Here is a 22,360-nt window from a genome sequence, read left to right on the forward strand (position 1 = left end):
CTAGTAGCTATATTAAAGATCTAATTTATTTCACTGGGTATGAGAGTAAATGCCTACAATCTGGAGGCAGGAGCTAGGAGGAGTTCAGGGCTGTTTTTAGCTACACAGTAAATTCAAAACTAGCCTGGATTATATGAGACTGTCTCAAAACATTTGTCTATATCATCTGTCTATCTATCTATCTATCTATCTATCTATCTATCTATCTATCTATATCTATCTATCTATCTATCTATCTCACTCTGTCTCTATTCATCTATTGACTATCCTTAATAGAGAAAATTTTCTCTTCAAAAGAAATCAGAAAGCTTAACTAAAATGGAAATTTACTTCAATAGCTTTTCTCAGCTAGGTAACCAAGATTTTTAAAAATTAATTTATTTTTATTTTATGTACATTGGTGTTCTACTTGTATGTATGTCTCTATGAGGATGTCAGATCTCCTGGAACTATAATTACAGACTGTTGTGAGCTGCCATGTGAGTGCTGGGAACTGAACCCAGGTCCTTTGGAAGACCAGCCAGTGCTCTTAACCACTGAGGCATCTCTCCAGCCCACAACCATGTGTTTTGATTGCAATGAATTCGGATGACATGAACTTGCTGTTCGTAATGGATCGAAAACCATCAAGTTCATATTTTAACCCACAATGCCTGCAGAGGAAATGGAAGGTTATTTGCAGCTATCTATCTTTCTACCCTTAAAACTAGTAGACAGGGAACTGAGGCAGAACTATTTTATTTAAGTATGTTTTCCTCTTTTTTTTTTTTAATTTTGAAAAGTTAATAAATACAAGGATGTGAAGAAGATTGGCAAGTCTGGGTGACTTTGGGGAAGTGAGAAGAGAAAACAACGGAAACACCAGCTCTCAAAACTGAATAGTTAACCCTGGATTTTAACAGCGGTTACAGTGGTGCCGGCGCTGTGGAAATGAAGGCATTTATTCACTGGCCATTTGTCTTTGTTGTCCAAGTTACATTGTGCTGCCCTTGAGGAGCATGGGTTGTGCTATTTTTCATTGCAGTCCTGACATGCTGGGAAAAAAAAAGCTGCTATATCGACTGTCCTTGATTGATGCTACACCTAACAATAGCCCTTCTCCGTGAAACACTCCATTGATACTTTTAGAACTCATTACTGCTAACCAAACAGTAGTGGTTTTATTACTGTACTAATGGAGCCTGGTACTTGGAGGCTGGAGCCCACGTGGGGGAAGGGAGCAGGAGGGGCAAGGGGTGTGGGCAGGACAAGTAAGTCCCTTTCCTCAATTAGTGATGTTCTCCAGAAGAGTGCTTAGGCTGATTCCAGTAAGACAATGTAATCTAGATACACTGCCAGGCCCAATGTGCACATGCCAGGATGCACTAAATGAATTATTTCTAGCAGGGAAGAACAAGGGCTTTCTGAATAAAGAACCAGCAAGACAGCAGGATTTTCTATGGTCTATTCCAATAAAGTCATTTGCTCTCCTAACAGTGCATGGAGCCTAACAAATGAGTTGTGAAAGTTATGGATTCTGATGGACTCAGAATTAGGGTTAGCTTGGCAGACACCCATTGCAGTCAGCAAGGCAGACAGCTTCTGTCCTCTTTTCATGGTTTTGTAATGTAATTGGGCTCCTGTCTTCCTTTGCCCCTTTGTACTTCACTATTTTCTTTAGTCAAATGGTCATCACCTTTAATGTGGTTACTGATGTTTTCTGCCATTTGGCATTTTGTCTCACTAGAGAGCATAAGGACTATGCTTTTCTAAACCAGATGCAGGACTTAGAATAAGAGCTGGTTATTTATTTATTTATTTATTTATTCACCTATTTATTTAATTTAAATTTTTGGTGAATTTGCGTCCTTCAGCCACCTCTTATGGTTGCTACTGTTGAATGAGGACTGTCCTTCCTCTCCTGGCTTGGGTATTGTAGGCCATCATGATTGCCGATTGTTACTGGTAATTCTGCAAACAATTAGCTTTCATTAGGTAGTAGCTGCCTTTTCTCTTAAGGACCTGTGAGAATCAAGTATGGAACCTTGAGATCCTCTCAGACATAAGCTTGTATGTCTTAGGCGTAGAAAATGTCATAAAAACGTGAGTACAAAACATGGGTTCAGCTGCACTGAGGGGTTAGTAGCCGTCAGTAGTGTGTAGGTCATCCTGAAATGCACTGAGGAAGCCCATAGCAGAGGTGGCAGCTATAGTCAGTTTTGTTACTGTGTGTATGGATGCAACCCCAGAGGTCCTCGTGTAATTTGGACATCCACTTACCGGTTATGGAGGAATGTCAATCATGTAGGTTTTTTCTTATAGACGCAGCTTCAGTTTGCACTTGGTTCTGGCACACTCTAAGTATAGGTAGGTAGGTAGGTATGGGGTTTAGGCTTATTTTTGCAGTGAGCATGATAACAGTGAGCTTACTCCACGAGCTCGTGGGATCAAAGTCTTAAGCATGGTTTGAAAAGTGAATCACTTTTACAGGTGTGATTTGAATGTTCTGTTTTCCCTTCCTGGATGTTTCTATGTGGATCACTTAGAAGACAGATTTGCTTGTTTATTTTTCAGGTAGATGATGCCAACATTGAGTTTAAGAAAGCTCACCTTTTACCCCCTTTTAAAGATAGGGTCTTACTGTGCGATCCAAGCTATCTCTGAACCTGAACTTCTGCCTCAGTCTCTCATAAATGTGCACTACTGCTTATGGCCCATTTTCCACCTTTCTTAACTCTATTCTTGTTATAATGTGAAGGGTATCAAGGTTGCTTCAAATGAACCAATTTTGAGTTCCATGTGATACTATGGAAGCCAGATGGGAAGATAATGCCACTGATGAATACTGAAGACTTCCAGAGAAAATTTTTTTTCAAGATATATTAGTAAGAAATGGCTTCTTACTAATGCCTATTTGTGATGAGTGGACTCTCCAGAGAAATATTTGTCACAGCATTTTATGCTAAAGTGAGTGTGTTTTCCAGGCTTGACAAGGGCAGCAGTATCCAGCCAAGTGTAAGAGCAGAATTCAGATGCCCTCTTCTTGCTGCCAGCTCTTAGGAACTTTTGAACAGGAAGTGGCTGGTCAGGGTTAGTCTGGCCAGGAATTAGGGAAATCCCCATTCATTGGAACATCTCCAGACATGAATGGAAGAGAGCTTTTCAGGATTGCAACACCGTTTACTGAGAGACTGGTGAGTGGAGGGAAAGTTTTATAGACATCCTGCTCAGTCTCTAGAGATACATTGAAATAGTTTCCCCAGTAGCCATAGAAGAAAGCAGAAACCTTACGTTCCAGGACTCCTGTCAGAGCAGGAGGTGATGCCTGAGAATGGAAGGTCCCCTCCCAGGCTAGAGCAAGGAAGTACGAAGTGTTTATCACATTCCCAGAATTGGCTTGAGAAGGGTGTTCACTTACTTAAAAGCAAGACTGGTAGATGGTGACAGTAACAAGTGATGAGTTTTAGTCTCCAGCTTTCATGGGGAATGACTCTGTTTGCTAACGTCTGTAAGAAACCATGCCAGACCTCAGCCCTCACTAGAGAGAGCTGGCATGCTTAAAGTCTTGGCTTGTGTAATAGTTGAAGGACCAAGGCTAGAATCAAATCCAGTGGTCATAGACTTCGTTCTATTGCTCAGCTGCATCCTCTACAAATACATCACAGTTGGAAGTTCCTGAATCCACAGTCATTCATGCCGACCTGAAGCCAAGCTAGTGCTGGGATAGCTCTAGGGTCTAGAAGAAGCTTTCAATAAGATTAGATTTTAGCAGCTATATTTAACCTTTAATTATACCTTATGGAGGTAAGTTTTAATTTCCCAAGTGATACAGCCAAGGCATGAAATGTGGATCAAGTAAGCAAAGAGAATGAAAAGTACACAACATAATAGCTCCTTGACTCTACCAGTGTGTCTCAGGTAATAAATTTGAGCAGGCTGTGGTTTCTCACTTGAGTGAAGTGTTCACTGGTCCAGATTAGCCTCATTTCTCTAAACAGACAGTGTTGCCACCAAGAGGGGCAGAAACAAGATTACACTTGGATTTAAGATCTTGTAGCCCAGCTTTAGTGACTCAGATGTAGATTGTCCTCTCTGCATGACAGAGAATTTTGCTGTTCTTGCTATCCTACACTTACTAGGGAACACAAAGTTGGTTGAGCAAACAATAATGTCACATGGATCTGACTTTTTTGATATTGACCCTTTATACATAGGCAGTTATAGTGGTACGAAAAGCCACCCTATAGATAAGTTCAACCTCTGTTTCCTCAGGGTGGACATTCCTTGTGCTGTGATTAGTGTCCGTCACGTGGCTGTGATGTTTTTACTCGTGCAGCGATGATAGTCACCTCCTACACTGTGACATTTAAACTAGGTTCCGTTAAAGCACTGGCCATGATTCCAGGTTCTTGATGGGTCTGTAAATATTTCTTCCTGCTAAATTTTGCACACTGGCCTTTCTGATTCCTGCTCCTCACCCCTCTTCCTTTTCACTTGTGATATCTATATGGACACTAGTCTTTTACTCTCTTGCTCTGACTTAACTGGTTCATGCACGAGTGCATATGTGCGTGTGTGTATATATAAGTTATCTTCAGACGTTTGTGGACATTAAGGATGCAGGCATTCCTGTCTGTCTTTTATAGGGTGTGGTGTCACATTTCAGATGCTGAGGAAAATCATGAACAAATAACAGAGCTGATGAGAGGATGCTGAGGTTAGAGTGTTTATTCACCTTTTACCTTTTGGGTGTCACTTTTCTTTTCCTTGTTGTAAATTAGGAGATGCTGATGGAGCTGAAAGGAACCTGAGCCTTCAGAGTCCTTCTGCTCATTTTATCTTTGTAGGCCTTGAAACCCGAGTAGTTAAGTCAACTTTCCCAAGTCCTGAAAGGGTTAGCTGAAGTTTAGTTTTCTGGCTTAAATTTCTGTGCCTTTTCCTTCTGAAGTCCCACCACAGGCTATTATTTATGTGTGAAGCAGCAGGTGTAGGCCTTGCTAAGTCAGAAGTTGTGTGTATTTAGTGCTGTGATCCCAGAGACAGTGACCTGAGGCTACTGCCCTGCGGGAAGTCCGACGGTCGTCCTGTGCTGTGAGCTTCTGGGTAACACAAGGTTAGGCAGAAGGGCTCTTCTCTGAATGCCCACAACAGAAATATGTGTGAAACTTCTGTACACAGCAGCTATAGAAATGTGTTATTTACTGTATAACATTCTTTCTAATAGTTGTTAGCACTGGGATAAAAATACTATTATATGTACAGTTTTTTTTTTCTCTTTCCACCCCCGATTGAAACTGGGGACTCTTTCTTCTAGAGAAACATTCTGCATCTACGCTGCTATAACCCCAACCCTATATTCCGTTTTATAATACTTCAACAAAGTGCTGTTGAAGTAGACCCAAACCATCTGCAGCTCAAGTCATGTTTATAAATGGCATTTTTCTGTGATCTTCCTGTCTCAGGGTTTCTGTTGCTGTGATAAGACAGCATGACCAAGGCAATTTATAAAAGAAAGGGTTAAATTGTGCCTTACATTTCAGCTCTCCAACATTTCAGCAGGTTAGAGTCCAAGATGGCAGAGCAGAGGCTTGGTGGCAGGAACAGTTGAGCGCTCATAACGCAACAGCAAGCAGGAGGCAAAAAACGATTTTGGAATGACCTTGAATCTTTTAAACCTTCAAAGCTTCTCCTCAACGACACCTCCTTCAACAAGGCCGCACCTCCAAATCTTTCAGACAGTTCCACCAACTGGGAACCAGGTATTTAAACATGAGCCTGTGGGGGCCCATTCTCTTTCAAACCACCACACTCCCCAGACCTGGAGTTTTAGTTACATGGTGTCCATAACACTGGAACAAGGTAGGCACTCTTTTTAGGGGGAAAAAAGCAGAGGTGGAATGCCTTTGAGACTTTCCATATTTCCAGTCAATAGTTCTTGACTATCCCGAAGAGAACTCTCACCCTCATCTCTCTGGTACGAAAGAAACTGCAGAGCAGACAAGTGCCTCTCAGCACTGTTCTTTGGAGGACTTTCAGACCTTCCAGGTTGAGCTCAGCCTTGGTCAGCATTGACTGTACAACGTGGCAGTTTTATGATATGTGCTTATTCTTTTGGGGATATTAAAGGTGTTTTTTAAAACTGTTCCATTGCTGTGTAGAAAACATACTTCACTGCTGTGGTTCTGAGCAGGTAGAGATGGAGAGAGAGGGTGAGGAAAAGAAACTAAGACTTCTTTTGGCTATGATGATCTCTGAGCTGTGAGTCGTTGGCCTTCTCTCTCTCTCTCTGTCTCTCTTTCTCTCTCAAAGTTCTCTATGGCTGAGCTGCTTTTCAACAAAATTGTAGGTGGTAAAAATTAACTTATTAATCTTTCTGGTACTGGCACATGTATTTTCCCCCCCTGTTGAGACAGGGTCTCATGTAGGTCAGAAGGTTGGCTTTGAACTTATCATGTCTCCAAGGATGGCCTTGAACTCCTGATTCTTTCTGTCTGCCTTTGTAGTGTTGGGGTGTTACATACATGGGGTGTCATTCCCTGATGGTATTTGTGCGTTTTGAAGTACTTTGTAACCCCGACCATAGTGTGAACTGGTAGGCAGTAGAAAGAGACATGAAACCATGTTTTCCTCAGCCCTCAGTGCCTTGAATTACTGACTTCATTCTGTTTAGCTCCAAGGCAGAAACAGTGCTACCATTAACTCTTGATGTTCAAAAGACGTTTTTGTATAGCATTTTAAATTCATCTTTGTCAAGTGACAGAAAGACTAAACACTCACCTATGATCCAAAATGCTTTCTTTTGATCATATGTGAACACTAATTGAACACCGATTCAGTTAGTAAGAACCAGATTCTGATGGACAGCTGAAATTAGGGCGTTTTTCTCTTAAACACAAAGAGGCCTAAAAAACAACCATGTATTTTATGTATTGCAAAATGGAGAGTTCTGGGAAAGTTTTTCATAGCCAATTCCGGATTTTAAATTGAGCTACCAGAAAGAAATACATATTAAGGTCATGCCCATCACTTGTTCATATCAGATAGCGGTCTCTAAGACACCTAGATGGTATTGACAAGAACAAAGCACAACTGATCCATCTGAAGACATGAAGCATCAAGTGCACAGCACACAGGCTTGCTTCTTGCCTTGCCTTAGTGTTCTGTGTCCACTAGGTCCCTTGTAGTAGCAAGCCTGGTGTTTTGTATTACAACTCTTAGGCTGGGGGAGGATTGCCTTTTTTATTTCTCCTGCTTTGGCATTTGAGTGACTGGGAGCTAGAAATGATTCACACCAGACGCCAAACAAGCACAAGATGAGAACCAGTGCTACAGGTACCCGCTCCTGAAGGTGCTGTGGAAAACTAGGGAGCCAGAGAAAAGTTAGTTCTGAAAATCATTTTTGTTGTTTTATTTATAATTGTTCTCCCCCCCCGCCTTTTTTTTTATTTTTAAAAGCAACAAAATATCTTAAATTGGAGACTTATGTCTCCATACTTGCAAGATAACATGTGGTGTGAAAATGCTTCAAAAGGCTAGATGATGGGGGTGTAAGAATACTTCTTCTTCAAGCCAGTTTCCTCCCCAGTGCTATTGAAGTACCTCTTGAAGGTCTTTCTTTCCTTCTTTCCTTCTTTCCTTCTTTCCTTCTTTCCTTCCTTCCTTCCTTCCTTCCTTCCTTCCTTCCTTCCTTCCTTCCTTCCTTCCTCTCTCTTTCTTTCTCTCTCTCTTTCTCTCTTCTTTCCTGTGTGTTAAATTCTTTCAGAGTTTTCTGTAGAGGGTTCCTGGCATTGGATGTGTGGATGATGTCTGGGCTATAGTCTGTGCAATGTATCTCAACCACTTTCTTGTCATATATAGTAGTCCTATTTCCAGAGTAGACACTGTTTTTAAAACAAGACAAAATTAGAATACACCCAATGTATTTCTTCATGTATTTTATCCTTTTGACTTAGCAGTATAGTTTGTTCTTCTTTTTCTTTTCTTAAGAGGATCCTGGATATTGTTAAATCCCCCTTTAAGAAGCAATACTGGTTTATAACACAGTCTGTGTGAATATTCATGTCTCTCCTTTTTGAAGCCAGCTTTGCATCTGATCAACTTGGAGAGCTGTATGCTGACTATAGTGAGTAACCTTGGCTGTCAACTTGACACACATCGGCAGGAACCTCGACTGAGGAATTGCTGCCTTCTGATTGGCTTGTGGGCATGTCTGTGAAGACATTTTCTTCATTGCTGATTGCAATCTAGGCAGATATGTCTGGGATATGTAAGAATGCACCAGCATGCAAACCTGGGCACAAGCTCATTCTTCCTTTGGTTTCTACTTCTATCTCCTGCCTGGAGCTTCTGTTCTAGCTTCTCTCTAATGGACTGTAACTTGTAAGCCAAAAAGCCCCTCTCCTCTCCAAGTTGCTTGATAGTGTTTATCACATCACAGAAATCAAACTAGAACACTGGTGGATAAAACAGTCACTCCAAGAGTGTTTCAAGTGAGGGATGTGTGTTGGAAGTTGCCTTCTGATGTGGAAGGTGAATTAGTTATGGCAGTGAGAAACAGACCAAGTAAGTCAGCCACAATTTATAATCAGTTATGTATAAATTTACTATCGAAACAAGGGAGCAGCTGTCGTGACATAGTGTGATATAATTTGATGTTTAGAGGACCAGAGATTAAGTTCCTGCAATAGTTTTCTTCTCCTTTCTGAAACATTTTCTATTTTGGTTCTTCTTGTGTCTTGTGTGAATATAATCTTGTCCCTGTGATTCAAAAGCTTTATTCTGGGAAGGGAGATGGCTCACTGGGTAAAGATTCTGAGCTTGAATCTCCAACATCTACACAGATGCTCAGCTGGCCTTTTTTTTTTTTTTTCCTTTTCCTTTTTGCAAGAATAGGGGAAATAACTGTCACTTTAAATCCATTTTTATTTTCTTTGATACATGAAGGAAAAAGAAGTTGTCTTTTGGAAGTGCTGTCTTAAATAATTTTCTTTGAAAGCTGGTTTTTGCTGGTTTCCTCCAGAAATGGAAAAAATAATCCTTACTTCAGGGGGCCATCATCGGGATGTTCCTTATAAACTTTAAAGCTTGTATGTCAAATCTTGGTGGCTTCCTGAAGGAAGAAACAGATACCTGTTCCTGCCTTTGTGGTCTGTTGTAAGGTTTGTCTGAAGTGATGGAGTAAGGATTATAGAGTTACTCTAGGGTCACTTCCAACACCTCACTCAAAGCCGAAAATGTGATTGGTCTACCAACTTGTACACACAGGTGACCCAAGAGGCTTAGCTTTGCTGGTGGAGAAAGATGACTACTTTTTGGATCATCTTCCGAGATGAATGTTTTCTGTCCCAGCTGCTTCAGCAGATGAACAGCATGGTTTTCAATCTTTTTTGATTTTGAACCTCAATCATTTAAACATCAAATATACCACATTTTTGGATTCAAGGATTCTAATTTGTATTATTATCACATGCAACTAAGGATTAAATATGAGAGCATCCCGAGTATTTTTGAGAAAAGATTCTCTTTCCTTCTCTGTTATCTGTGTATCTACATGCAGTAACATTTTATGAACTGTGGTTTCTACCTTGTTACTGGCATTTGGCCAGTGTCTGTGTAAAAGGAAAAGGGGAGCCCACATACTGACTGTGTTCTCTCCTCATGAATTGTGAATAGTGGTTGGGACTTTTTGAAATCTCAGATGACTCAGTTTCATTTCCAGTTTACTGCTTGACTCCACTGAGCATGTTAAAGCCTGACATCATGATGTAATCATTCTGATTTTGCAATATTTTAAAGTGGAGTGGAAGCATTGTGAGAATTATGGCAGTTTTTTTGAGATCAGACACACCCATCCTATTTTATAGTATTGTTTTAAAGATGCACCAGAACACACACACACAGACACACACACACACACACACACACGAGACATCTGAGGCATTTGGCTGCCTCTTGTTCCTTTCCTGTCTCCTCCCTTTGTCTCCAGATGCTCCAGCAGATGGCTGTGTCCAAAGCTCTAAATTTGTACCTTGCATGACCTTTAGCCCAGAGAAAGCCAACTCTCTTCTGAGGATAAACTTCCCGGCCATTGCTCGTAGACCTTTTGTCATTTGTTATGAATAAATTTAACTTTGTGGCTGTTCCTTCTGAGGCTTAAATAGCACCGAAGGCGTGCAGTAAGGATACAGCTTTTCTTGGGACTGTCACAAAGATGAGTGCTTTTTAAAGATGGTGTCACAGCACTGGCTGTGTTCCATACTAGTGTTAGAGTCCTACAGCATATGATAATATGGGAGAATCTATGGGATCCCTCCACTTAGGTCTGGCCTTTAAAGGAGTGTTCAGTGTGCACAGCCGACAAAGGGCATGGACCTTAGAGACAGGCTGCCTCTGAGTTATGCCTCTGCTGTGCTGTGCATGGGCAGATCTTATCACATTGCATGAGGCCAGGACGAAGAGATCAGTCTATTATAGTCTGTGTAGTAATTTGAAAAATTACTATTATTTTCCGTTCTTGGATATTATTAATAGTTGTTCAACACATGACCAGCTACTCAGTCTTCTATCATGAGAGCTCATTTTTAAATGTCTGTATCCAAGGGCAGTGGAACTAATGAAGCAGAGTGGCTCTAGCACTAGACAGAGGATCATAAGTAACCATCTTTACCATTTACTGTCTGTCCAATTCATGGCTTTCTGTGCTTTTCAGCTGTGGCTGGAAAGCAGTACCAAGCATATCAATCATCCTAAGCAAATGATGCAACCTTGTTTCTGCCAGTTCATTTTATAGAAGATGTCATAGATTTTCATATACTCACGTGCTGAAGACTTAAAAGTGGACGAGAGAAACAGATGTAACTCTTCTGGAGGGTAGAAAATAGACCCACTGTCCCTTCTCTTCCTACCACCAGGCTGAGTCTGAGAGAAATCTTGTTTCATCCTGTGAGGCAGAACAGCTCTTAAGGTCACATGCTGAAGAGACTGAAGTAGACCTTAACCAGTGGAGGCAAATGCTTCTAGGATGAGAGACAGAAGAAAAACTGAGTGGAGGCAGTAACAGCCTGAGGGGTCTTTGATGACAGCCTGGGTTGCTCACCAGCTGTGCTCCGGAAGCTAAGTAGTCAGGGTTTGATTGCTATCTTCTAGTCCTTCCCTGACAGTTGCCTCCCACCCATCATAGGAAGAATCGCTGTAGACAGCAATGAGAGAGAATGAGTCTGATGTAGTGTGGAGAAAATTTGTGTCCCACCCTACTTTCCATTAGCTTTGAAAACCTCCAAGGCAAGATCGACAATGCATTTTCTGAACATGATAGAGGAAATGGGTAGTATTAATGTCATGGAAGGAGAAAGCCCATTTTGATTAGAAACAGAAGGACATTTATGAGAGGGGCACTGGCTGACTCAGGACGAGCTGAATTGTGGGGAACTTGATTGTAATTATGCCATTGAGCTTTTTAGAGCTCCCTTCAAGCTGTTGGGAGTTGACTAATTAGCACAGAAGCCATTTATAAAAACACCCTGACCTAGAACAACAGAGAAGGGACGCTGAAACTTCCTACCATCTGCATTCTGTACCAGGAAAGCATGGAAAGGCCAGTGAATTTCCACAGGAGACAGGCTGCTTTCAGATGTGCAGATGTCAGTGGGTGTGGGTGGGTGGAGGCGCTAAGGAGTGTGTATGATCCGGTGGCCCTTTGAAAGGTGCATGCTTGGGGCTCATGTTTCTGGTTGCAGCCAAGTCAGAATGTGAGATTTTAATCCTTTTGAACCAAACTAGGTATATTATGAGAATTAGACATTTGATCTCACAGATTTCAGCTGGTAATAGAAATTCTAGTACTTCCTCAGCTTTGGCATAATCTGGACCCTGGCTGGCCTTCAATTTTTTTTTTCCCCCTGAAATAATTAGGTAGTATCACACCGACTGGGGTTGCTGCAGCTTCAGGGTCTTCACTCAGTCTGAAGAGCCCTTCAGGACAATAGAGAGCTTATTAACTGGGCCACCTCCTACCTGTCCCAGAGGGCATGGAGTTGGCTTTGGGGGCTGAGTTTTGTTACTGGCTATCTCGGCAGGCAGGCTGAACCACTTTAATTATTTATGCTGTTTTGGGTGAACATAAGCTGCTTATTCAGAATTCTAGGCCTGGACTTGGGTGGGAATTCTTTGGTTAGTCCAGCTGCAGGCTTAGCATTAATTTGACTCTAATCCCTAGGATGGCCCCTTTGAGCACCTGAATGCTTGTTTTTCACATCCACAAACACATGCTTAGTGATGCCCCAAAGGCTGTAGGTGTAGCATCTGGATCATGTGCTTAAGGACAGGAGCTTTGGAACACTGGCCAACATCCTAAGTAGGGAGATGAGAACTACCTTCCGGAAGGTGTCCTTACAATATGTAATACCTTCCTGGAGCATTGGGGTCACAAGAAGTATGTTTCTTTACCCAGGTGTGTGGGTATATAATCACCCCATGCTTTTCTTATACCTCCGTTTAAAGACAAATGGGATAGACTACATAAAAAGCTTTGGGAGCTTAAGTTCTGTATACGCCTATAATATAAAGATACTGAAATATTCCTCACTAGTACAGTTTGGGGCCACTTTATGCTCTATCACTTGTGCTTAGGACCTGTCAAATGACATGATAAATACTTGAGTGTTATTATTGAAGAGCCAACTTTCTATATACTCAGTGGGATGGACTGTATTTGGGCAGAACCAAGTGAGGCCAGATAAAGTTGGCTAAAATCCCCATTAAATGATGCTATGTGTCGGGTAAAAGAGGGACGGGGAAATGAAGAGCCTCCCGGAGCATCTTGCTGAAATGTGCAGAATCTAGCGTCTTTATTGTGATCAAGGTAGGAATGAGATCGTGAATTAGGTCATTAGGGGTGAGTAAGAAAAGTAGCTTAAACTTGGTCACGAATATCAAGTTGCTGTGACGGCCTGGCATTTTATAGGGTGAGACTTCATAGCAGCTGGAGGAGCCCCCTGTTTTTGTCTTCTGGAAATACACCAGGGTGCAGATGTGAGGAGGGGACTGTGGAGCTTTCTGTCATGCAGGGATAGCCATGTAGCATGTGTGTAAATCAGCATCTCCTCATTTACCTCGAGATCTGCTTGTCTTCCCTCCATCTCCTTCACTGAAGATGCTTCACTCAGGATTTCAGCCTTTCAGCCCATATGTTTGATAAATTTCATCCTCTCCCCATTTCCTTATGTATTCATAAATTCTTATGTAAAAATTTTAGAATTAATTGCTTTCTGCCATAACAAACCTCATCATTTCAGTGGTCTGCTGAGTGTCTTGCTCCTATGACAGCTCAGAATATTCTTTAAGATTTACCTCTTTTTAATTTTGTGTGTATGGCTGTCTTGTCTACATGCATGTCTGAACTCTACTTGCATGCCTGGTCACAGGGAGCTTCGGATCGCCTGGAACTGTAGCTATGGGCAGTGGTGAGCCACCATGCTGGTGCTGGGAATTAAACCTGAGTCCTCTGCAAGAGCAGCACTTAACCACTGAGCCATCTCTCCAGCCCCATCTACAGAGGCTTTTGGTTGGTGGGTAAGAGTCATTTCTCTGTCTTATGGGTGCATTGTGGTTCCCTAAAGCTACCCTAGCATATGGTAGGGTATATACTGAGAGCATGTACGTATTCTTTGCAGCCTGTGGTGAGTGGTGGTGCTGGTTATGTATTATCTTTTCTCTCGGTGTTTCTGGTAGTGAGAAATAGTCTCAATATCACACTTAGGTGCAGAAGGCCTGAATTTTGCAGCAGGGCACACCTATGTGTTTATAGCAGACAGTATGGGTGCCCTCAGGCATTATGTAGTCATTGCGTATCTGATACTGAGCAAGTTTTAAACTTCTTGGAGTGTATTTTCCCCCAGCTGTGCTTGCTATGTCAGATGACGTGAATGTTAAATAGCGATGGTTTAATGGTTTCAGGAGAAGAGAATTAGCCACCAAACCCTAGTTGAAGAAGAATAATACATCCTTTCGACATGATAAAAATGTTCAAGTTCAGAAATTACAGTGTTGATTATATGAGCTTGGTCCCGACCTGCACGACCAGACCATGGGTTTAGAGATGCTCTTTTTCAAAAACAAGTTTATGCTTCCCTGATCCTGAAACCATATGTTCGTTCCTCTGCTTGAAATTAACAGTGTTGGTGACTCCAGTGATTGTTATAGCAAAGACTCAGAGTCCCTTGGGCAGAATGCCAGGTTTAGATAACACAGTCAAAGGTAGTTTCTCTTGGATAGTTTTTGAGAGAGGGTGTCAGGAGATATTCAGTATTGGCCAGGAACTTGCTGATCACACAGGCTGATGTCCAGCTACTGATGCCCCTATGTCAGCTACCTGAGGGCTGACATTGTAAGCATCCTCTGCCATGGCCAGTTCTTGGGTTTCCACTTTTCCCTTTTTGTGACAGGGTCTTGGTTATACACACCAGGCTCCTCCTCCTCTTTTATATAAAATCAGTCTTTAGTGTTTTCAGTGGGCAGGGGATTATTTACTTGAACAAGGGAAACTGTGGTTATCCTGAATCTTTTGTATAGCCCAGGTTGGCTTTGAACTTAGCCGCCACATCCAGTTTGGAAGTTACAAATAAAATGAAATCTGTTTTTTTTTATTTGTAATGATACATTTTCATTTGTGGGTATGTGCACTTGGGTGCAGGTACCCTCAGCGGCCAGGAGACTGTGCTGGATCCCGTGGCGATGGAGTTATGGGCGTTTGTGAGCCTCCTGATGTCAATGCTGGAAATCCAGCTCTGGCCCTCTGAAAGAGCAGTGCAGTCTTCTAAGTGCCGTGTCTTCTTCCGGCCTCCAGTTTGCATGTTGTTAAAAACACCTCTGACATGAATTATGTAGTTGGTTTTTTAATATTATTGCCTTTTAGTTGTTTCTTAGATTTATACGCGAAAAGGCAACTCTTAGGCTGTTTACTTTGGCCTGTGTCACTCACATTTGTTGTGAAAGAAATTAGAATGTGTGTGGGACTAGAAAGTAGCGCCCTTGTGAAATATGCTTGAAACAAGAGGTGTTTTGCCTTCTGATAAATTGAGAGGCATGGAAACTTTGGAAGGTGTTTTTAGAGAGATGTGCCCTTAAGGGCTATCTTTTCTTAAAGCCGGGATGAGAAGGCAGAGGGCCCAAATGCCAGCCCACGACATGTGAAGAAAAATAAATTTGGGATGAAAAGTGGAGGATACGACCGAATGAGACCCACCCAGGCACCAGAGAAAGCAAGCAGGCCTTTCCGCACTGGGTTCAGTAGGAAGTGGCATCCTGAGGGACGGTTGTTCTACCACTGAAAGCAGTTGGTCAGCTTGCCTTTGTAGAAAGTAGAAGTAATGTAGGCTCATGTGACCCCAAAGACCGGTGACTCTGGTGGAGGTTCTGAGTTAGAGTGGCAGATGGACTAATGCGTCCTTCGAGGAGGAGAGGGTGAAACTTGAGACTTAATCTTTAGACAGGCTTCCCGAACTGCTATAGTTTGGCCTTGAGTGTGTGTGTGTGTGTGTGTTTAAGGTTAGCTTCATGTTAGTTTGCAATATTGTGTGGGCTACTAAATTGTTTGCTTGTTTTCCTTGTCCTGGGGGACCGCTGGATGTGGTCTATATTTGAGTGGAGTGGACAGAATCCTCTGTCTTAACCACTTGTTCTCTGTCTGATGATTGGACTTAGTTTTTGTAGTCCTGGTGTCAAGGGCCAATGCTGTTTTCCACCTCCTAGTGAAGTGTTATTGTGGCCAGATGGAAAGCCTGAGGTGTTTTAAAACTCTTTCCTAAACTAGAATTTTACTTACTTATAAAAATGCTCTAATTTGGGCTTTAGAGATGGCTCAGAGGTTAAGAGCACTGGTTATACATCCAAGTGTCCTGAGTTTGATTCCCAGCAACCACATGGTGGCTCACAACCTATTATGAGATCTGGTGCCCTCTTCTGGCATTCAAACATACATGCAGGCAGAATACTGTATAAATAATAAATAAATAAAATATATTTTTTAAATGCTCTAATTTTTAATTGCCCACACCTATGTTTCCCGTAGTTAATATTAGGAAATATCAAAAGCAATTCATTTGGGATTGAAAGTATAACCAAATTAAAAATCTGTATGTGAATGTGTGAATTGTCACAGCTCATGAATGTAGTTTGAATTTACCTATTTTCCTTAGAGTTTTGGCTTTGAGGGTAAAAAGTTCCCTGGTGTAAAGATAACAAGTAACATATGGAACTTGACAAAACTGAAATGTTATCAGACAGAAGGGCTATTTAAAAGCAATTATGTTTCCAAAAGGCTAGAAGGATTTTGAATGCTGTCATCAGAAAGAAATGATAAATGCTTAAGAAAATAATGTGTTTTTCCTGATTTGAACCTGTATAATGTACACATCTGTTGAAATGTTCCATGGTACCCCATAAGTATGAAAAGTTTTTATCTCAATTTCAAATAAGCTGCTGATTGAAAAGTTCCCTTGTGTAAGTCAAGGGACTAAATACTCTAGCTTTAACATTCATTTCTGACCTGAGAAGTAGACTTCTGTTTGTTTTGTTGTTGTTTAATTGAGAGTGGGTGCAGCATGAGTGCATTTTGGTCATATTTATAGAACTGGACGGAGAGGTCAATGTTTTCCGCCATTAGTTTGTTGTTTTGAGCTAGGGTCAAAGCTAAGATCGTCCTTTGGGGACCACAGGTGTGCACCCTCAGCTGGTGAGGTCAGTAAAGACCTTGTGCAAAGAAGGCAAGACTGTCTTGGTTATTTGGAAGTGCAAGCCTGGAGCTTTTCTGTTTTATTTATGTATTTATTGAGATATGGGTCTCATATAGTCCAGTCTGGCCTTGAACTGGGTCTGAGGCTGGTGTTTTAATCAGTCAGGTGGCCCTTTCACCTGTGTTTATCTATGATAAGCTACAGAGAGTGTGTAGGCTTGAAAGGCCTGGGTCAGCCAGCCTTCATCTACAGTAGGAGTTGGGGCTTTGTTGCTTTTGTCAGCTGAGTGCCTGTGGGGAAGACACACTAGAGAAATTTGATAAAGGAACGTGCTGTGACTTGGTGCTTTTGACAGATCTTGATTATTTGTCTGGCCGTAACTGTTATCTCATCCTGCTTCTTGACAGACAGCTGCTGCTAAGTGCAGGAAGAGTGCTTCTCTGGATCAAATGCTTCGGGAATCCTCTGCTTTGTGTCGGAGGAAAACCTCTGTTTTCTTGGAACATAGAATTGAGGGGTCTCCACAGAGCTCATTCTTGAGGGATGATTTGACTTCAGAAGTGCTTCAAGATACATGTTCTTGTGGTTTACAAAGGTGACTGTGATAACAAAATAAAACAGAGTGAATCCTCAGAGGATGTGTTCTTGTATGTTCTGTGTGTCCTTACCTAAGAGTCTGTATCAGAAAACAGGCAAACCAACAGTGCTTTTCTCTGTGAGTGTTCATTAACTCATCACATTGTAACAAAGCAGGTACCAATACAAGAATGTTAGGTAAGAGGAACCTTGTTCTTATTTATGTCCGAAATATAACTAAATCTTGTGGGCATGCAATGTGGCTAAAATTTGAACCTGCACAGAATGGTAGGAATCAAAGAAAAGCTTCCTTCACTCTGACATCTTTAAAAAAATATTTATTATTTATTCAGTGTTCTGCCTTCACATGTGTCTGCATATCAGAATAGGGTACCATATCTCATTGTAGATGGTTGTGAGTCACTATGTGGTTGCTGGGAATAGAACTCAGGACCTTTGGAAGAATAGCCAGTGTTCTTAACCTCTGAGCCATCTCTCCAGCCCCTCACTGGTATTTTTAAGGAGGAGGGTGTATATAAAGATGGCAAGGTTCTCTTGGTGATTTTTTGGAAATATGAGCTTGCAGCTTTCTATCTACCTGTCTGTCTGTCTGTCTATCTATCTATCTATCTATCTATCATTTATATTACTCAGTCTGGTCTTGGCCTTGAACTGGATTTCAGGCTAGTGTTTTAATGAAAAGCGTCTACAGACTGCCTAATACATACAGCCCACTAAATGAGATGATAAGCCATGAGTTGTTAGAGTTGGAATTGAATTGCTTGTCAGTTTATTTTGACCCACTGACTCTGAAAGTAAAACAGCTTACAAACCTCTTTGGTCCATGAGAAGTTAAGCTATTGAACAGGTACGGGACTCTCAGTACTCACTGAGATTTGTTCTGTAGCTAGAGGTTAATATTTACACACATAGCATGCTTAAATATGGGGGCTCTATGGAGTGATGAGGATCTGGTACACGGTAGTGATAGATCTTTAAGTAGACGGTGATTGTAACTGAGTTTAGTAGGTGATGGTGGGCTGTGTCAGTACAGTTAGATGACATCTGTCTCAGAAAATGACTGCTCGTGGAACCTTGCAGGCCAGTTTCAAGTATATCTAATGTATAGGATTAGACACTGACAGTGAGAGCACCCGCCATGAACTCTGACATGAACTCAATGGCTGGCTCTTTGACACCCCTCCTCCCCGCCAAGGGAGGAGCAGCCTTACCAGGCCATAGGGTAGGACATTTCAGCCAGTCCTGAAGAAACCTGATAAGCTAGGGTCAGATGGAAGGGGAGGAGGCTCTCCCCTCTCAGTGGGAAAGGGGCATGGGAGGAGATGAGGGAGAGAGGGTAGGATTGGGAGGGAATGAGGGAGTGGGCTACAGCTGGGATACAAAGTTAATAAACTGTAACTAATATTAAAAAAATAAAAATTTAATGAAAAAAGATATGAACTGAGAGGCAGGGCAGCAATGCATACCTGCCGTCCCAGCACAAGGAAACAACGGCAGGAGAATCATGAGTGTGCTATACAGCCAGAACCTGTCTCAAGCAAAAACAACAATGCTAATCCCCCAACCCCTGAAATAAAATCAGCTGACAACCAAAACACTCAATTTAGTTGCTCGGACTTTGCTCACGGGGGTGTGATAAGAGGTGCTCAGGTGGAGCCTGACAGCTTGCTGCTGCTGCTCTAGGATCACCGTGAGAGAACCTGGTCTGTGAGAGTGATCTCGGCTGCAGCTGGAATAGACAGTGGGGAGGTAGTAGATGGGAAACAGCATCCCTGTTTCGGTTGAGAATTCTGTGGATGGATGGAGACATGCACAGTGGCACTCCGGAGTCCTGAAGCAGGAGGTTTTACAAGTTTAAAGGTCAGTACTACCTCGTGTGACCATGTCTGAAACAAAGCGTCAACAAAAATGATACAGAAAGTGAAGAAAATGATTCTGTTACAAGCTACTTAAAGATGGTGTTTGGTTACCTATGAGAAATGAAGCAGAGGCCACTGTTAGGACCAATGAAATGATGATGCACACAGATTTTATATGAAAGAGGGTTTTTCTTGATGGAGATGAAGAGAGAGAAGGAGAGAGCGAGACATTGATAGGGGGAAGGGAGCAGGCGCCCAGACAGAGAAAGCGGAGAGAGCAGGAGAGTGAGAGAGTAAGAGGGCAAGAGAGAGACAAAGTGGTGGGTTGATCCTTTTATGGAGCTACTTAACCACACCTGCCAGGTGTGGCTACCAGGCAGGCGACACATGATGACATCCATGGCTGGGAGGGAATGTGCAGATCCAGCTGGATGGAAGTCTGACCTCTGGCAGTGATTAAAAAGAGTTTGCTTTGGATGTGTCATCTAAGGAAATTGAGGTCAAGTTTGGTTACAGAGGTGTGTAAGATTAGAGGCCCTTCAAGTGGGTACTAGGTGTAGAAATCTGAAAATTTCCAGAAGACTTCCCAGAGGAGAATCTGGAGGAACACACAAATGAATTATTCTCATTGGGCAGGTAGGAGTAAGTGACCTGTCAAGGCGTCCCAAGAGCAAGGTTTGACTCACTATTTTGGTACAATCTGTTCCAACAGCTTGTCAGTGTTGGCCAGAGACCAAGGGCACAATTGCCTGTAGCAGACATGCTTTACCTTGCGCTGGGATTTTCATAGATGAGCGAGAGGAAACAGTGCCCGTAGAGGGAAAAATCTTACCCGAGGGAGAAGGAGGTCCTAGATAAAGGGTTTGGATTTGGGTTGGCTGAATGGTAGGAACTGTTTGAGCCAACCAGAAGTGAAGATTTGACCAATCACCCAATGTTATACGAATGTAGCAATCAAGTAGGCAGGAAAGGGAAGTCCCCAAACCAGGGAAAGGGGAGGAATACCACCCTCTGAGATAGGCAGTAGGTGCAGTGCTTATCTGGAGCCCAATTGACCTGAGAGGTGGATTCAGGTGGATTTCCTGCAGCTTACAAGAATTATAAGTTTTACAAAGGAGATAAAACTTTAGATATGTTAGCATCACAATTGTAATCTGTACTGAAATATGCATTGAAGAAAAAGCAGTGGACATACACATTTGTATTAACAGCATAAGGTGAGGTCTGCAAAGGCAGAAGCCTTTCATGAAGTAGAAGGGACAAAAGCTCACTTGATCTTAACCTTTAGTATGATTATACATTGTGGAGATTTAAAGGAGGTTTAAAATCTTGATCTTGGAACCATGATAGTGGGTGATATAGTGGAACGTTTTTGTATTAGAGTTAGATGAATAAATCAGAGCTCTATGTGATAAAGGTCAAAGCTCTGGACTGTCAATATGACAGAATAGCAATAGGAGGAAATATTAAGCATTTTTACCTATTTAGCATACCTTTAATCACCTTAGACCTTGCAACCTTTTTACCAACCTTAAAACATTTTCTTAGACCCTCAAACAACATTTTTCTTAGGCCTTTGTATCTAGTTATTTACCATGAGACCTAGGTGAGACTGCTATGAACATTTATTGTATTTTAGATAAAGGGATGGTGAAAGGTTATGTCTGAAGCCTGTTTCTTGAGTCTGGTAACAAAGCATATTGTATTTAGACCTGACAGTAAAAGCTCTAGGCTTAAGGCCTGGTCTCCTGCATATGAAGAGGACTGAGAAGGCATCTGAAGCCTCCCAAGACAGAAGTTGGTAATATGACCCTGGGACCCAAGTGTGGGGTCAAAACAGATCTGCAATGTTATCCTTGGCTGGGTGATGGTGGTGGAGGTTGCTGAATCTAGGAGCCATTTGTCCTCCAGCATGCCAAGGAGCTTGAAGGCTGGAAGTGTTTGTGGCTCTTGTGCTGGTTGAGCCTCTATGGCTGGGAACAGAGGACAAGCCTCCATGGGAATATTTTGACTTCCAAAAGCCAGTCTGCCAGCAGGCAGTGTGTGGCCTGTTGAGGCACCCATGGGACCAGTGTCCCCTTTGGCTGCATTGAAATAGCTACCTGGTGGAGTTGACTTTAGTCTATACCCTGGCAGGGTAGGCCATTGAAGACCTCTTGTTTTCTGTGTGGGAATGCCAACAGCCTCAAAGCAGCAGCCAAGGTCTGGAGCATAGTTTTTGCTGTAGATGGGCCTATTGGGCAGGTTCCTCTTTTATTATTTTTACCAAGTCCTATAGGGTGACTCAGGGACCATCCTCAGCTGTTTAATTAAGTAAGCAGTGATACTATGTCTGCATCTGTAGGACTATAAATATATTTTTGAACATGTTAAAGGACTTGATCATCTATGAGATGATTGACTATTAACTGGCATTTGTTAACCATTAAATATTAGGACTTTAGGTTTTGTCCCTGTCAAGTTGGAGCCTTAAGAGTCAGAAATATAGTTCATTAAAGTGAGAGCATAACAGTTTTCTGTATGATTTAGTATATAAAAAGTTCATAGCTTATACAAGTCTAAGGCTATACTATAGATTAATAATATTACCATTTTTAGAAAACAAGACCGAGCATATTTTAACCTTTGATAGTGAAGATATAGCACAACAATCAAGTTTTAAAATAAATAAATGTCTCTAAAATTAATAGATCTTAATTTAAGAGTATTGGTAAAAACTTGTACAGAGTAACCCCTGAGTTATGATTTTTAAAACCAACAATATAGGAGAACAGTATTAACCAATTTTAAAATTGCATTAGAATTTATTATAGCAAACCTATTAGCCAGAAAGCCTAGTGTTTAATCTGGATCATAGGCAGCTCATGGCAGGAGAAATAGCATTTATTAATTTAGGAATTGATAAAGACATAGGCAATTAGACGTACATTTTAAATTAGCTTAACTTGAATAGACCTGTATAACTTTGAAATTTTAGCGCTATATAAAAATTATTTTGAACTAGGGTTGAATTATATATATTGTAAAAATGTAACTTTTAATTTTTATAAAAATCCATACCAATTTAAAATGAGACTTGTTGCTGTCCTAGTCTAAAAGGAGATAAAATAAACAGAATTAATTATTATTAAAATTGTGCATACCATGTCATCACCTTAAGGTTTACAGTTTAATTTTAAGATTTTGTTTTTGAGA

At 41.6% G+C, this 22,360-nt stretch overlaps 1 protein-coding gene and 1 long non-coding RNA gene across 8 annotated transcripts in view; both read left to right on the forward strand.

Annotated features, from left to right (window-relative positions):
• Positions 1-22,360, forward strand: part of Fmnl2 (formin like 2) — a 289,369-nt gene that overhangs the window by 75,646 nt on the left and 191,363 nt on the right. The gene's annotated exons all lie outside the window — the stretch shown is intronic.
• Positions 263-17,342, forward strand: LOC132655903 (uncharacterized). The gene is made up of 3 exons (XR_009593852.1): positions 263-5,738; positions 13,401-13,548; positions 17,117-17,342. It is a non-coding gene; the product is annotated as an uncharacterized LOC132655903 (long non-coding RNA).

This window comes from Meriones unguiculatus, chromosome 8, assembly GCF_030254825.1.
Source record: "Meriones unguiculatus strain TT.TT164.6M chromosome 8, Bangor_MerUng_6.1, whole genome shotgun sequence".
Taxonomy (NCBI): domain Eukaryota; kingdom Metazoa; phylum Chordata; class Mammalia; order Rodentia; family Muridae; genus Meriones; species Meriones unguiculatus.